This window comes from Phocoena phocoena, chromosome 8 (genome assembly GCF_963924675.1).
Source record: "Phocoena phocoena chromosome 8, mPhoPho1.1, whole genome shotgun sequence".
In the NCBI taxonomy this organism is placed as follows: domain Eukaryota; kingdom Metazoa; phylum Chordata; class Mammalia; order Artiodactyla; family Phocoenidae; genus Phocoena; species Phocoena phocoena.
The window spans coordinates 21,741,448-21,759,999 of NC_089226.1; positions in this window are offsets into that span (position 1 = coordinate 21,741,448).

Consider the following 18,552-nt stretch of genomic DNA (forward strand, 5'->3'; position numbering starts at 1 on the left):
AACTTGAATCTCTTGAAGGCAATCCTCTTAATTGAAAAGTTTTAATTTGTTTTTTTTACAAAGCATCATATCTTTTGTATCCATTTAAAATACGTGTACCCATTTCATGCCCTTCTCAGTAAACAGATTCTGATTAGATTGTCGATTGGAAATGACCAGCTTCCATTTCTTCTTCTTTTTTTTTTTTAATAGACCTTCTTTGGAGTATCATTTCTTCACAATACTGTGTTAGTTTCTGTTGCACAACAAAGCAAATCAGCCATATGCATACACATGTCCCCATATTTGCTCCCTCTTGAGCCTCCCTATCCCACCCCTCTAAGTCAACACAAAGCACCGAGCCAATCTCCCTGTGCTATGCCGCTGCTTCCCACCAACCATTTTACATTTGATAGTGTATATATGTCGATACTATTCTCACTTTGCCCCAGCTTCGCCCTCCCACCCCATGTCCTCAAGTCCATTCTCTATGTCTCTACCTCTTTATTCCTGCTCTGCAACTAGGTTCATCAGTACCATTTTTTGTTCTGTTTTGTTTTAGATTCCATATATATACATTAGCATATGATATTTATTTTTCTCTTTCTGACTTACTTCCCTCTGTATGACAGACTATAGGTCCATCCAACTCACTACAAAAAACTCAATTTCATTTTTTTGGTTGAGTAATATTCCATGGTATATATGTGCCACATCTTCTTTATTCATTCATATTTCGATGGACATTTATGTTGGTTCCATGTCCTGGCTATTGTAAATAGTGCTGCAGTGCACATTGTGGTACATGTCTCTTTTTGAATTATGGTTTTCTCAGGGTATATGCCCAGTAGTGGGATTGCTGGGTCATATGGTAGTTCTACTTTTAGTTTTTTAAGGAACTTCCACACTCTTTTCATAGTGGTCGTATAAATTTACATTCCCACCAACAATGCAGGAGGGTTCCCTTTTCTCCACACCCTCTCCAGCATTTACCATTTCTATATTTTTTGATAATGGCCATTCTGACTGGTGTGAGGTGATACCGCACCATAGTTTTGATTTGCATTTCTCTAATAATTAAAGATGTTGAGTATCTTTTCATGTGCTTATTGGTCATCTGTATGTCTTCCTTGGTGAAATGTCTATTTAGGTCTTTTGCCCATTTCTTAACTGGATTGTTTGTTTTCTTGATATTGAGCTCCATGAGTTGTTTTTATATATTGGAGATTAATCCTTTGTTGTTTCATTTGCAAATATTTTCTCCCATTCTGAGAGTCGTCTTTTTGTCTTATATGTGGTTTCTTTTGCTGTGCAGAAACTTTTAAGTTTAATTTAATCTCATTTGTTTATTTTTGTTTTTATTTCTGTTACTCAAGGAGGTGGGTCAAAAAAGATCTTGCTGTGGTTTATGTCAAAGAGTGTTTTTCCCATGTTTTGCTCAAAGCGTTTTATAGTGTCTGGTCTTACATTTAAGTCTTTAATCAATTTGGAGTTTATTTTTGTGTATGATGTTACAGAGTGCTCTAATTTCTTTCTTTTACATGTAGCTGTCCAGTTTTCCCAGCACCACTTATTGAAGAGGCTGTCTTTTCTCCATTGTATGTTCTTGCCTCCTTTGTTGTAAATTAGGTGCTCATATGTACATGGGTTTATCTCTGGGCATCCTATCCTATACCATTGATCTATAGTTCTGTTTTTTTGCCAGTACCATACTGTCTTGATTACTGTAGCTTTGTGGTATAGTTTGAAGTTGGGGAGCCTGATTCCTCCAACTCCATTTTTCTTTCTCAAGATCACTTTGGCTATTTGTCATCTTTTGTGTTTCCATAAATATCGTAAATTTTTTTGTTCTAATTCTGTGAAGAATGTCATTGCTAGTTTGATAGGGATTGACTTGAATCTGTAGATTGCTTTGTGTAGTATAGTCATTTTCAGAATATTGATTCTTCCATTCCAAGAACATGGTATATTTCTCCATCTGTTTATGTCATCTTTGATTTCTTCCATCAGTGTTTTATAGTTTTCTGAATACAAGTCTTTCGCCTCCTTAGGCAGGATTATTCCTAGGTATTTTATTCTTTTTGTTGCAGTGGTAAATGGGAGTATTTCTTTAATTTCTCTTTCTGATTTTTCATTGTTGGTGTATAGGAATGCCAGAGATTTCTGTGCATTAATTTTGTATCCTGCAACCTTACCAAATTCATTGATTAGTTCTAGTAGTTTTCTGGTGGCATAATTAGGATTTTCTATGTATAGTATCATGTCATCTGCAAACAGAGACAGTTTTGCTTCTTATTTTCCAATTTGGATTCCTTTTATTTCTTTTTCTTCTCTGATTTCCATGACTAAGACTTCCAAAACTATGTTGAATAAGAGTGGCAAGAGTGGACATACTTGTCTTGTTCCTGATCTTAGTGGAAATGCTTTCAGTTTTTCACTATTGAGTATGATGCTTGCTGTGGGTTTGTCATATATGGCCTTTATTATGTTGAGGCAAGTTCCCTCTTTGTCCATCTTCTGGAGAGTTTTTATCATGAATGGGTATTGAATTTTATCAAAAGCTTTCTCTGCATCTTTTGAGATGATCATATGGTTTTTATTCCTTAATTTGTTAATGTGGTGTATCACATTGATTGACTTGTGTATATTGAAGAATCCTTGCATCCCTAGGGTAAATCCCACTTGATCATGGTGTATGATCCTTTTAATGCGCTGCTGGATTTTCTTTGTGAGTATTTTGTTGAGGATTTTTGCAGGTATGTTCATCAGTGATATTGGTCTATAATTTTCTTTTTTTGTGATACTGTTTTCTGATTTTGGTATCAGGGTGATGGTGGCTTCATAGAATGAATTTGGAAGTGTTTCTCCCTCTGAAAATTTTTGGAAGTGTTTGAGAAGGATAGATGTTAACTCTTCTCTAAATGTTTGATAGAATTTGACTGTAAAGCCATGTGGTCCTGGACTTTTATTTGTTGGAAGATTTTTAATTACAGTTTAAATTTCATTACTTGTGAGAAGTCTGTTTATATTTTCTAATTCTTCCTGCCTCAGTCTTGGAAAATTGTATCTTTCCAATAATTTGTCCATTTCTTCGTGGTTGTCCGTTTTATTGGCATATAGTTTTTTGTAATAGTCTCTTATAATCCTTCATATTTCTGCAGTGTCAGTTGTGATTTCTCCTTTTTCATTTCTAATTTTATTGATTTGCAACTTCTCCTTTTTTCTTGATGAATCTGGCTAACGGTTTATCAATTTTGTTTATCTTCTCAAAGATACAGGTTTTAGTTTTATTGGTCTGGAATAGAAAAGATCTATTGATCTTTTATTGTTTTCTTCATTTCTAATTCATTTATTTCTGCTCTGATCTTTATGATTTCTTTCCTTCTACTGACTTTGGTTTTTCTTCTTTCTCTAGTTGTTTTAAATGTAGGGTTAGATTGTTTATTCGAGATTTATCTTGTTTCTTGAGGTGAGATTGACTTGCTATAAACTTCCTTCTTAGAACTGCTTTTGCTGCGTTCCATACGTTTTGGGTCATTTTGTTTTCATTGTCATTTTTTTCTATGCATTTTTTTATTCTTTGATTTCTTCAGTGATCCCTTGGTTATATAGTAGCACACTGTTTAGTCTCATGTATTTGTGTTTTTTACAGTTTGTTTTCCTGTAATTGATTTCCAATCTCATAGTGTTGTGGTCTGAAAAGATGCTTAATGCGATTTCAATCTTCTTAAATTTACTGAGGCTTGATTTGTGACCCAATATGTGATCTATCCTGGAGAATGTTCTGTGTGCACTTGAGAAGAAAGTGTATTCTGCCACTTTGGGGTGGAATGTTCTATAAATATCAATTAGCTCTATCTGGTCTATTGTTCATTTTAAGCTTCTGTTTCCTTATTTATTTTCTGTTTGGATGATCTCTTCATTGGTGTAAGTTGGGTGTTAAAGTCCCCTAGTATTATTGTGTTGCTGTCAATTTCCCCTTTCATGGTTGTTAGCATTTACCTTATGTATGAGGTGCTTCTATGTTGGGTTCATAAACATATATAATTGTTATATCTTCTTCTTGGATTGATCCTTTGATCATTATGTAGTGTCCCTCCTTATCTCTTGTAAGAATCTTTATTTTAAAGTCTATTTTATCTGAAATAATTATAGTTACTCCAGCTTTCCATTTGCATGGAATATCTTTTTCCATCCTTTCACTTTCAGTCTGTATGTGTCCCTAGGTCTGAAGTGTGTCTGTTGTAGACAACATATATATATGGGGGGTTTTTTTGTATTCATTCAGCCACTCTGTGTCTTTTTGTTGGGGCATTTAATCCATGTACATTCAAGTTTATTATAGATACATATGTTCCTACTACCATTTTCGTAATTGTTTTGGGGTTTGCTTTTGTGGGTCTTTTTGTTCTCTTCCGTTTCCCACTTAGAAAAGTTTCTTTAGCATTTATTGTAAAGCTGGTTTAGTGGTGCTGAATTCTCTTAGCTTTTGCTTGTCTGAAAAGCTTTTGACTTCTCCATCGAATTGGAATGAGGTGGGTAGAGTAATCTTGGTTGTAGGTTTTTCTCTTTTATCACTTTAAGTATATCCTGCCACTCCCTTCTGGTCTGCAGAGTTTCCACTGAAAAATCAGCTGATAACCTTATGGGGATTCCTTTGTATGTTATTTTTTGTTTTTCCCTTGCTGTTTTTAATTTTTTTCTTTGAATTTAATTTTTGTTAGTTTGATTAATATGTGTCTTGGTGTGTTTTTCCTAGGGTTTATCCTGAATGGGACTCTCTGTGCTTCCAGGACTTGGGTGACTATTTCCTTTGCCATGTTAGGGAAGTTTTCCACTATAATCTCTTCAAATGTTTTCTCAGACCCTTTCTTTTTCACTTCTTCTTCTGGGACCCGTATAATTTAAATGTTGGTGTGTTTAGTGTTGCCCCAGAGGTCTCTGAGATTGTCTTCAATTCTTTTAATTCTTTTATCTTTATTCTGCTCCTCAGCAGTTATTTCCACCATTTTGTCTTCCAGCTCACTTATTCATTCTTCTGCCTCAGTTATCCTGTCATTGTTTCCTTTTACTGTATTTTTAATTTCAGTTATTATGTTGTTCATCTCTGTTTTTTTGCTCTTTAGTTCTTCTAGATCTTTGTTAAACATTTCTTGTATTTTCTCAATCTGTGCCTCCATACTATTACCAAGATTCTGGATCATCTTTACTATCATTACTCTGAATTCTTTTTCAGGTAGATTGCCTATTACCTCTTCATTTATTTGGTCTTGTAATTTTTTACCTTGCTCCTTCATCTGTGATGTATTTTTTGCCATCTCATTTTTTTTTTTTTTAAATGAGTGGGATTGTGTTCCTGTCTTACTTGTTGTTTGCCCTGAGGCTTCCAACACTGGAGTTTCTATGCATTTGGGTAGAGCTGGGTATTGGTGCTGAGATGAGGCACTCTGTGAAACCTCACTCTAATGAATATTTCATGTGATCTGAGGTTTTCTGCTAGTCCAGTAGTTTGGATTCAGACCTCCCCCTGCAGGAGCTTTGGCCCGACCCCAGGCTCATGAACCAAGATCATGCAAGCCATGTGGAGTGGCTAAAAAAAATAAAATAAAATAACAAAATAAAAAATAAAATCAGACTAGGAAGCTAACACATATGTTGGAAAGAATATAAAAATAAAAATATAGATGAATCATCAAGTGGAAGGTTCATCAGTATCAAAATAGTAAAAAAGAGGAGAGAAAAGAAAAAAAAGGGGGTGAGTCCTTGGCTGTAGAGGGTGAACCTAAGCCTAGGTAAGGTTTGAATGGTGGGTGGGACCAATGCTCAGGACCCACAGGGCTGGAAAAGGCTCTGGGGATGTGGGGGGTGGGGCTTAGGCAGAGGGAACAGAAGGAGCCCAGGGGTGGCCCCCACCCCTGGTCTCAGTGGGCGGGGGACCTCACCTGGGAGCCCAGCAGTCTTCCTGGGCTAGAATGGTTGGGAAAAAGGCCCTCCTCTCCTCTCCTGCTCCTCCAGTCTGGGAAGTCCCCTCCCACCTGCTTCTCACGATCTCCCTTGTCTCCCTCTTATGCCCCCAGGACCCACATGGCCTGGATGGGGCTTTGGACTGTAGGGCACTGACCAGGGAGCTCAGCAGGCTCCCCAGCCAAAGTGGGCAGGGCAATTGCCTCCCGCTCCTCTTCTGCTCTTCCAAGAGAGTCCCTCCCATCTGCATCCCCTGATCTCCCTGGCCTCAGGAGCACCAATCCTTCCTGGCCTCCACTTCTCCTCTTACCTCAGTTTCCTTATGTCCTACTGGTTCACTTTGGGGTTCCTCCCATCTCCTTGGGCGTCAGAGTCCTGCGCCAGCAGCCAGCAGGTGTGCTAGCTGTGCAGAGACGCTAACTCTGCATCCTCCCACACTGCCATCTTGACTCCGCCTCCCCAGTTTCCATTTCTCACAGTGTGATATCACTGACTACAAACACAAGGGGTTTTCAAGTTTAAGCTGAACTTTTACAGTGATTTTATTTTTAACTTTCAGCTTTCCTATTTTGTCAATTACAGAAAATCTAAATAAAGATGACATAGACAAACTAGAAAGATCACTTGATTTTAAAAAATTACCATGGCATTGAGTCAACCAACCATCCTCTGATTTTTGTTTTCAGTAGGAAGGTGGTCTTGGCAGATGTCATGAATGTGGTAACCTGAGAAGTCAAAGCTGACACAAGAAGGGCCTGATGATGTAAGGGACACTTCTGTTTGCTTGTCCATCTTGGTGTGTCCAATTGAAGTTTACAGCTGGCCAGCCATGTGGCAAGCAGAACACAGTGTTAAGAATAGTAAATATCAAACTAGAAGGAAAGAATGGGAATATCTGGGATCCATCTCCAGGAAACTTGGAATATGTCTAGGGAATATGTCCAAGAAACTTGGAAGTGATGGCTTTTCCTTATAACTGGATATACAATTATGTGGCTATCAACATTTCCTGGTCCTTGGGACTGTTTGTTCACTAACCACAATTTTGTGTGTACCATCCATCCACTCAGAATCCCACAGTCTCACTGTTTTGGGATGACATTTAACTACCATGGTCTGATATTTAAGTTCCTGCACAGTGGAGCTCCCATGAGCTAGTTCAGCATTACAGATGAATAAAATTGCATTAGGCCAAGATGGTTAAGGATGAAGGGAATCTATGTGCAAGGCAAAAGGCAAAAAACATGGAAGCTTAGAAGGGCAAAGTGTGTTTGGAGAGTGGTAAGTTATACAGTGTGACTGAAATGTAAGATACGTGGAGGGACTTGGGAAAGATGAACTCTCAGAAAGAGGTAGGATAGTGTAATGTAGGGTCTTGTGAGCCATGCTAGTGAGGTTGAGTTTTATTTCTGTAGTCATTGGAATAACCAGCAAAGGTACTTGCAAGGAAAGGTGTTGTAATCAACAATGAATTTTAGAAAGGTGCCTGGCAACAGATGGATGTCCTGACTGATATTGCCAGAAAAGTTCAGATAACCACTAATGGTCCTCTCAAACACTATTTGCACAAAAAAATTTACATTTGTTAGAAATTACGGAGATTACCAAGACATCATGGTGAAAATATTTAGACAGTTGGCAAACTTTTCTTTCTCTATATGTTATTTCCAAAGGAGATAATCTTTAATCTTCTCTCCCATTCAAATTATTCCCTGTCTTGGAAAAAAATGTCAAAAACGTTTGGGAAAATGTACTCCACCCATATTTTTTTGGAAGGGCCGGTTTCTTAGTTCCTACATTAGCCAAATTTTAATCCACAGGAATTTTCTTAGAAAAGAGATACTGCCAGAGTGTTCTTCCAGTATAATTCTGGTGGGAATATATGGTAGGCGAATGCAAGTTATAGTCATAGAATGTAAGAAAAGGAGAACATTAACCATGCTAAATACTAAAAATGTATTATGAAGTATCTGAGACCTCACAGTTAGTCAAAAAATCATGAGGACTTAGGAGTTTATGTAATCTACATTTCAATATTACTTCAGGTGCTTATTTATAGACAGAGTCTTTAAGAACATTCCACAAATATTTTTGAATACTGTGTTGGGTACTGTGGATTTACTGGTGAACACAGACTCAGTCCCTGCCCTCATGGAACTTACATCTAAAATAAAAATACAAAATGTAAATAAGCAATTATAATAATCTAATATGGAATAATTATAGTGAAAAATGCTTCGATGGAGGAAGCACAGGTGTTATGAGACCATACAGGGTAAAATTTGAGGGCAAGATACACATCTTTGAAGAAATTACAACTAAGTTCACATTTAAAACATAAGCAGGACATAACCCAACAAAACAAGTGGCCAGGGAACAGGGAGAATGTTTACGAGTATGAACAGAGTTCTAAGCAAAGACTCAGAGTCAAGAGAAATAATTGCATTTAGGAAACCAGGTAGTTCACCCACCCCAGCTGGAATTTATACATACATGGTGCATGCAGATAGAAGGGTGGGGGTGGGGAGCAGGTGGGAGGGTTGGATATATATATAGATGAAGCTGGAGACTAAGGTAGGAGACAGATTCTACCAAGCCATGTAATGCTCAGAACAGAATTTGGGATTTATCCTGAAGGCATTAGAAGACATTGACTACTTTTAAGCAGACCAATGATCATAATCATATTTGAATCTCAGAAAGATTACTCTGACCATAAACTGGAGAATGGGTTGGTGGATGTGGGCAAGTTGGAGGCAGGAGACCCAGTGCAGGAGGATGGGATAATCATCAAGAGAAGTCTTGGAAGCCTAAACAAGGAGAGTGGAGATGGCGACAGAAAGATGGGAATGGATTTGACAGGAATATAGACAAGACTTTGTAATTGTTCAGGGTGAGGAAGATGGGGTGGCAAGGATAATTCCCAGATTTCTGGCTGGGCTAGTGGTTATTGGCTCTTTACTGAGAGAGAGCACTGAGGTGGAGAGGAGCAGCAGATGAAGGGGTAAAAAGAAGGAGTTCAGTTTTGTTCTTGTTGAGTTTAGTGTGTCTGACATTCAAACAGAAAATCTGATAGGTAACTGAGTATACGGATCTGGGACTCTGAGATTAGAGAGTCATTAGCATATGGATGGTCATGGGAGACAGAGCATGTAAGAAAGGCTTAAGTCTTTTTAGTAGAAGAACTTCTAAAGTCCTTTAGTACTACTTAAAATGGGAAGAACTGTCCCATTTCTCAATCTTTTTTACCACAACCCTATAATGTATTAAAAGCTATTCTGTCCCATATCTGAGATCCTAAGAGCATTCATGCCTTTCATCATATATAGAATCCTTTGTCTCCTCTCAAAGAAATCACAGATTTTGAATCAATTACTTTAATACCTTTAGAACTTACCTTGAGTCCATCATTATTCTTTTTAAATTCTGGTCTAAAATAAGCTGTACAAATTTCATTACATTAAGTCTTGAATATTGAGGAGAATACAAAAAGAGTAAAATCAGGTCATTTGGTTTCATGCAAAATAACTGAGTTATGTTTTAAGGGAAATTATTTGGTTCATCTGATATTTAATTTAAACTGTATGCTTTCTACTCTCCTTTTAATTAATTCATCTTTTAGCTTGCCCTGACATGGTTAAAACTTATTAGGATCGCTTGTTGCCAAAGATCCGATTGCTTTTCTAAAGTACATTTGGATTCTAAAACTTGGCATCTCTGAGCTACTGGTGCCAATACAAAGAACACATACATATTCCAACAATCTGTGGATTGTTGTTAGTGAGAAGCATCAGTTCCTGGCCTTTGAGAGGAAGGGCACAGCACATTTCTGCATAGGGGGAAGTGATGGAGCTATTATTACTTTCAAAACATCCCTGGTTTGTCCATTCAGAAAGGCACAAGTCAGGCTCTGTGGCCATTCAAAAGAGGAGGCCGTGAAAGTGGGTCCCCTGGTGACACTTTGACTGCCAGCCCTTCCCTTGCATCTATGCTGCAGCAGAAGGTTCCCAGCACCCGGGTTTGTTAACCCTGAACTCTTTTATCACCATGGAAACACAACACTGCCAAGGGAACTTCCTCTGTGATTATCATTCAGACTATAAAAGAATAGAATAGAAAATAGAATAGGAAAAACACCCAGAAAATTTCACTGCCCATTTCATCTTTCCATTCAGCCTTTTTATTTAGAACAAAGAAACTCCCAGCAGTTTCTTTGAGAGTTGGTATGGGGGTGGGGAGTGGGGGTGAGATGGGAAAGAGGAATCAGGCCAAGAACTGCTGCAGCAGCTTAACATGTTGTCAGACTTCTACACTGGAGTGTTGGTGCTTGAGGAATTAGGATTTACCTGGGGTATATTAAAATACTTGGAATGATCATGATATCCTTAGTACCATTTGACATTATTTAGATTCTCACTTGCAGGTTGCTAGGCAAAACAATTATCAACATTATTATTTTTCCATCACCCTCTTGAATTAGAACCAGAATTTGCTAACAATAAAAGAGGCTAGACTTCAATTTATAATGGGGTTGATCCCATAGAGTTAGAAGGAATCATAGAGATCTAGCCTAAAATCCATGAACTCTTTTGAATACTGTGTGTGCGTGCCCCTTAAAAAAGGGTCCATAGCCTTCTTCATAAATTTTAACATTCAGAAAAGATTAGGAGTTGACTTGGTCTCATACCCTTATTTAATACATCAGCAAAATGAAACTCAAAGTGGTTGTGTTCTTTTACTTTCTCTCTTACTTCTACTCTTTTTTTATTCCTTCTTCTCTTATTATCCTCTCTCCCTCTTCCTCCTCCTTCTTTTTCTCTTCCTAAAGTGACAAAGGTATATACATTGAATTTTGCATTTTTTGAGTTGAATGCTAGTGGAGGAGTTCCACAGGGGAGACACAAAGGAGATGAGGAGAATGGGAATGCAGATGAAGTGTACTTGGACTCACAGTGGAAATTATCAAGTAGGCACATTATTTCAGAAACACACTGGGGTTTTGGTCATCCATTAATACAGGGGCCCTGGCAACCAAGCAATGAGGAGGACCTGGTATGTTCTCAATATGTGTTTCCTAGTCCACAAGTTGCCTTGGTGGTTGAGTCTTCCATTCTGTCTCTAGGAATGGAGGAGATCAGCAGCTGCTGAGGCCCAGTGCTTCCAGATTTACTAGGGAAAGAACAAGACCAGAAACTTGTGAGTATTCTAGGAGCTCCTGCTTGAGTTTGACTTGGCCAAAGAAGGGTAGAAAAGATGGACTTTACTTATCTTGACAAGGTAGACATAGTGTGTTTTTTTTTTTTTTTTTTTTTTTTTGCGTTATGCGGGCCTCTCACTGTTGTGGCCTCTCCCATTGCAGAGCACAGGCTCCAGATGCACAGGCTCAGCGGCCATGGCTCACGGGCCCAGCCGCTCCATGGCATGTGGGATCTTCCCGGACTGGGGCACGAACCAGTGTCCCCTGCATCGGCAGGCGGACTCTCAACCACTGCGCCACCAGGGAAGCCCAACATAGTGTGTTTTTATTCATGATATTTTATCATATGCTTCTATTTGTTCTAAAATTTGTAGTTCCCTAGCACACTGATACAGACAATATACCCCATGGTCTTTGGAGTCAGACTCACATAAGTTTGAGTGGTGGCTCCAACCCTGGTGGCCTTGAGCAAGTCCCATAACCTCTTTAGCCCTTGGTTTCCTCATGTGCAAAATGGCAACCACAATAATGCCCATTTCAAGTGACGGTTACAAGAATTAAATAAACTAAGGTATATAATATGTCTGATACGGGTCAAGCAAGGACTAATTGCTTCTTACTGCTCCTCACCTAGCTCCTGGCTCTGTAATGACACGACAAAGTGGCAGAGTGGGGCTTCCCTGGTGGCGCAGTGGTTGAGAGTTCTCCTGCCAATGCAGGGGACATGGATTCATGCCCCGGTCTGGGAAGATCCCACGTGCCGTGGAGCAGCTGGGCCCCTGAGCCATGACGGCTGAGCCTCTACGTCCAGAGCCTGTGCTCTGCAATGGGAGAGGCCACAACAGTGAGAGGCTCACGTACCACAAAACAAAACAAACTGGCAGAGTGTAGAGAATGCTGGAGGAAAGTTTTTGTGCTGTTTGCTGTATAAAAACAATATTCAATACTCATTTACTCTTTGCTTTTTGTTGAGCTTCATAGATGAATATGAATGAGCAGTTCTGGCAAAAAATTTGGTGTCAGATGTCATAGTTAAAAAGGACTTTATGACTTTGATGTAAGATGTAAGATGATGTAAGAGAATATTTCTCAATGTTTTCTTACTTGTCAGCTCCTTTTATAGAAAAATCTTGAAAACACATTTGAAATTTTAACAATTATTTTATCATTTTTACATGGTATATTATATACTAAAGAGTTATTTTAAATTAAAAATAGACATTTTAGATCTATGCTATAAATTCTAAAAGTCTGGTGCAGGAAATTGGTTGTTCATTACATTATTATATATTTGTTTTTATTCCTGAAATAGTTATTTATAAGAAAGAAAATATTTTGGCAATATTTTTAATAGTCAAATAATTATTTTAATGAAGAGAAAATTTAAACAATATTTTATTTATCAAATGGTATATACTCTGATTTGTTAAACTTAATTCTGTATGAAAAAGAATGATTACAGACAAATAATTTTTGTGGGTGTGTATATGTCCGTGAGGGACATAGATGTAGTTTTCTTTTCTTGCGATATATTGTCTGACTTTGCAAATAAATTTTAAAGTGATTTTATATCATATGTGACTTTAGGAGCAAAACTGTTGAATAGATTGGGGTGTCACTATGAGTTCTAGGACCAAGAATTGCTTTCATAATATGATGCTTGAAACTTTTCTGTTGAACTTAAAAAATTAACTGGAATTATATATGTGTGTTTGTCTCTGTGTATCTGTGTATATGTAGATATTATACATATAACATATATTACACATATAATATAGAATGTATTATATTTGTAGATTAGGTATAATTATATATTTCTACAATATATATTTATAATATTATTATAAACAATAATAATAAATTATAGGGCTTCCCTGGTGGTGCAGTGGTTGAGGGTCTGCCTACGGATGCAGGGAACATGGGTTCGTGCCCGGGTCCAGGAAGATACCACATGCCGTGGAGTGGCTAGGCCCGTGATCCATGGCTGCTGAGCCTGCGCGTCTGGAGCCTGTGGCCCACAACGGGAGAGGCCACAACAGTGAGAGGCCTGTGTACAGCAAAATAATAATAATAAATTATAATTGATAATTATATATAACAATTAATTATAATCATATATAATATACTACATATATGTATAAAGCATGCATTATATATAAAATACATATTTATAATACATATCAAGCATATCATAATACATATATGTATATATAAGATATATAATATATATGACATATCTATTTAATATATAAAATAATATATATAATATACATGATATCAAATATAACATATAATATATAAAAATATATATTATACATATCATATATATTATATATAATATAATACACATAAAATATAAAAATATATTGTATTATATATTATATAATATTATAATATATGATATACAGAATATATATTACATATGCCATATACTAATATTACATATTATATGCTATATAATTGTATAATTAGATATTATGTATGTGTTATTATGTTTACATATTATATATAATTATGAATTATATATTATAATTATATATAACCATATATTATAACATTATATTAAAATTATAATCAATTATATTAAAATTATAATTAATATAATCATTTTTATTAAATATAACATATCTTATATATATTAGAATATATTTCTATTTGATGTAAATATATTTAATATTATATATAATATAGTATACCTTATATATTTATATATAAACTATATATGATATATATTATAAATATGAATATATTATATAATAGCTAATACAATATATTATGATAAATATCATATAACATATAATTATCATAATATTTTCCATTAGCTAATATATATGATATATATAGTATATATTACTATATATTATATATAATAATGTATATTACTATATATTATTATAATTAGTAAAATATACAGTATAATATAAGAGAATAAATATAATATATTATATTTAATTTATACTGCATTTATATTATATATTTTAAACAAATGCTATGTATAATATATTTTATAATATATTTATAACATAATATAATTATTAAATATATTATATTAATTATTAGTTAATTATTTTAATAAATATGTTTAATCATTAATATATGCTATATAATATTTTTTTCATATAATATATTAATATGTATATAAATATATATTTATGTATTAATATGTATATACATTTATATATGAATTATCTATTATATATAATACATATTATATGTAATATATATTATATATATCTTATAATATAACATGTATACAATATAAAATTATATATAATAATAGATATAATAAATGATATAATAAAATATTTAATTAAATATTATAATAATAATATATAATGTTATCATAACAATTATATTTTTATGTAATATATATGTATTATATAATATATATATTACATATTTATTAGATATAATATATGCTATATATATTAGATACATTATATTATATTATTTATTATATATAATATTTCATTATATAAAATATAACATATATAATATTATAATATATATTATATATCATATATAACATTTCATGATACAATATATAATATTTATTATATATAAAATTATTTAATATTTATTAATGTTAGTATATTATATATTATAATATATATAATATATTGTGTAATATATTCCATATATTTTATCATTATATATTTTATTATATATAATTATAATATATTTTAATAATTATTAACATAATATAAAATATATTAATACATATTATTATGTAATATATAACATATTATATGTATTCTATATTAATATATTTATAATATTTATACTATATTAATGAAATATTATAAATATAATATATTAAATATTTTAGGGAATCAAGCTTCATAACCTACGTTTCATTCTATACATTTTGAGGGTATGTTGTTAAATGCATATATATGTCTATAATTACTGTGTCTTCCTTGTAAATTATTCCATTTGTCATTAGGTCATAACTTTTATTCATCTCTTATAATTATTTTTGTCTTAGAATCTAATTTTTTCTGAAGCTTATGTAGCAGTGGTGCTTCCTTGCGATTCATGAGTCCTTGGTGTAACTTATTCTGTTGTGCTTTCCACCTGTGTCCTCATATTTAAAATATGTTTCTTATAAACATGCTATAGCTGATTTTTAAAAATTCTACTCTGATGTTGTTTTTTTCAGCAAAGGTTTTTTTTATCAACATTGACTGTGATTACTGAGAAAGTTGAATTCATCTCTATCATGTTATTCTGGGCTTATATTCATCATTTTTTGTATATTTTTATTCCCTTCTAATTTCATTTGGATTGATAAGCTTTTTTTAGTTAACTTTTTCTTCTACCTGTTTTGAAGCTATACATTTTATTTCCTTAAAAATTACCCTTAGTTAATGGTCTTTACCCTTTTGCCAGAAAAATACAAAGAACTTAAAAATTCTAATACCAGTAACTCTCCTCTATTTTATCACTTTTATACCACCAAATTGGGCACTGTCATTTTTATGGTTTTATACAGTCAATATGTCTAGATATTTTTATATTTTGACTGGTTCTACTGCTTTCTATTCTTCGTAGTATTTCACTTTTGTCCTTCTTGTTGAAATTTCTTCTTCAGCCTTTAGGAGTTCCTCTAGCAAGAATCTCTCTCATGACGAACTCTGTTTTTTTGTTTGAATGAAAATGTCTCCCTTGTTTTTAAGAGTTTAGCAAAATGTTACTTTTGTCAGCACATTGAAGGTAACATCTCTTTGCCTTTATTATAATGGATTTATGTGTATTGAATTTGATCCCCATGTTCACTATTTGACTACAATACAAAATAAGGATTTTAAAAAATCAATATACAATTGCTTACATGGTAATTGAATTCAAATTAATGTTTAATATAAAAATCAATTAAAAATATAATTTATAATCCTCATACTTTAATAAAACGCTTTGTATTGGCTATTCAAATTTGGGAGATTCTTTATGGACACATTTCAAGAATTTACATGAAGAAACAGATTTATATACTTTTATGAGGAATGTATATCTTTCTTTCTACATCTATTGTAACCTCTTCCTTGAAACCTCCAACCTTGGAAAAAAATAGAAGCAGCACAGTGGAAGAACACAGTCCCAGTATGTTGACTGTAGGCTTCAAACTGCTTAATATGAGGCAGCTTCATTAATGTAAGATGTGCATGAATAAATAGGTAATATTTTGTGAAAATTTTCAAAAGTGCTTAGGATCAGCAGAAAATTAATTATTTAAGTAAAGACAATTTTAAAATTTGAATAACAATTTTGTACATTCTTAATATACTCTCCATTTTTCATATATATTTACTTTTTTCATTATGCCAGAGGGAAGGAATTTACCCTGACTTTCTCTCTTTGCAAATATTATTTTTGTTAACTGACTATAATTGCCAAATAACAAATAAAACAGTCAAACATGTACTTGATTTTTTAATCCAAGTGACTTCTTAAAGGGAAATAGATATAATGCCATTGGCTTATTGAGTACAACACATTTTAGAGGGTACTTTAAAGTTCACTCTCTTCCTTTTGCTATTCTGACTTCTTTACTTCTGTCTTTCCTTCTTTCTTTGTTTTTTTTTTTCCTTTTTTTTTTTTGCTGTACGCAGGCCTCTCACTGTTGCGGCCTTTCCTGTTGCGGAGCACAGGCTCCAGACGTGCAGGCCCAGCAGCTATGGCTCACGGGCCCCGCTGCTCCGTGGCATGCAGGATCCTCCCGGACTGGGGCATGAACCCGTGTCCCCTGCATTGGCAGGCAGACTCCCAACCACTGCGCCACCAGGGAAGCCCCCCACCTCTTTCTTTTTCTACTGTTTTTGAGAGAGTAGATGCAATATGTCTTTTGCTTAAAATCCCAAAACTAAAACACCTTTGTGCATATAGCACTGGTTAGCTTTCCATTCTACTCCATTTAATTTAAGAAACCTATTTCATACCTGCTAAAATATGAAGTATAATAGCTGATGCAAAGGAAGAATATAGTAATAGGATGTTGAGGTAAAAGCAAAAGCAAAGTAAAAAATGGAGGCAATTTCACAAAGTATTGTCAATCATATAGCAAATGAGTTGTAGGGTAATTGAGAAAGGAGACCCCTACTCTCTCATTCTCCATATTTAATCCATCCCTGGGATCCCACTGTGAAACCTCATAAACCTGTCTTTGGTTCTTCCCTCTTTAAGTTCATGATCATTACTTTGGTCAAGGTCATCTTTGTTACGCACTTGAACCCAAGTTTTCTGCCTTCTTAGCTACTCTCTACATTGCCCTCAGGGTCACCTAAAGCACACATGACCAAGTCACACTCCTGCTTAAAATACTTGTTATATTTTTTATTTCTCATCTCTAGATTGTCTGTCCTATAGTGATTGCTAAAAAAATGTAGTTTTTTATTTTTTAATGAGACAAGGAAGAAAAAGAAAATGAGAAATAATGGGAAGATCAGTATATTAATTTATTTAATAAATATTTGCACTCCCACTATGTATCTAGAATGGTGTTTGGTATTCACAATGGTGAACAAAATATAAAAGATTGGTGTCTGCAGGGAATTTTCAGTCTCATTCATTCAATCTATACAACTAAACAGCTAAATCACCAAGCACTGCCTATGTAACAGGTGTTGTACTAAGCGTTCGCTGAAATGATCTCCTTTGGTGTTCACAACCACCCACCCCAATGAGTGGGGCACTCTTTTTATGACCATTTTATTCAGGAAACAACTGGGGCAGGACAAGGATAAGCCATAACTAATTAGAACCTAGACAGACAGACTCCAGTGCCCTTTCTTAATTCAAATCTATGATTACATCACGTGTTAGGAGAACAGACCAATGATTCCTGAAGTGATTGGGGAGCACTATAAGGCAGAGGGATCAACAAGTATCTAGCTGCATAGCACTGACTTCCAGAGTCAGGTGTGGCCAGGAACTGCACTGGATTTTTGGAAGCGTTCAGAATTCCTGGTATATAGAAACAAGGGGATTCTTTTCTGTGCCCCTTAGCTTTCTGACTAAAGCATGTTGGCCAAGTTTGGCCAAGTTTGTTCTTAACCCAGGACTTTTATCTCAGGAATTATCTAACTACCTATTTTCCATATTGTTTTATTCCTTTAGTTTCTTATTGTATTTGTTATTAGTTTGTCCCCTTCACAAAAAATAATTTCACATTCATTAATCTTCTTAATATTTTTAATGTTTTAAAATCATTATCCTTAATACTTCTTACTTATTATTCATTTACATTTTTTATTATCTTTTAATTGAAATTTTTAAGGATATTTTTACTTTCCACTTCTTAATTTTTCTGTTTGCTTTATTTTTACTCTTTCCAACCATGTCTCCAACTTCATTTAATTTGATTATTTTAACAAAGACAATTAAATGTGGTTAAATTTTAGGCCTTTGTAAGA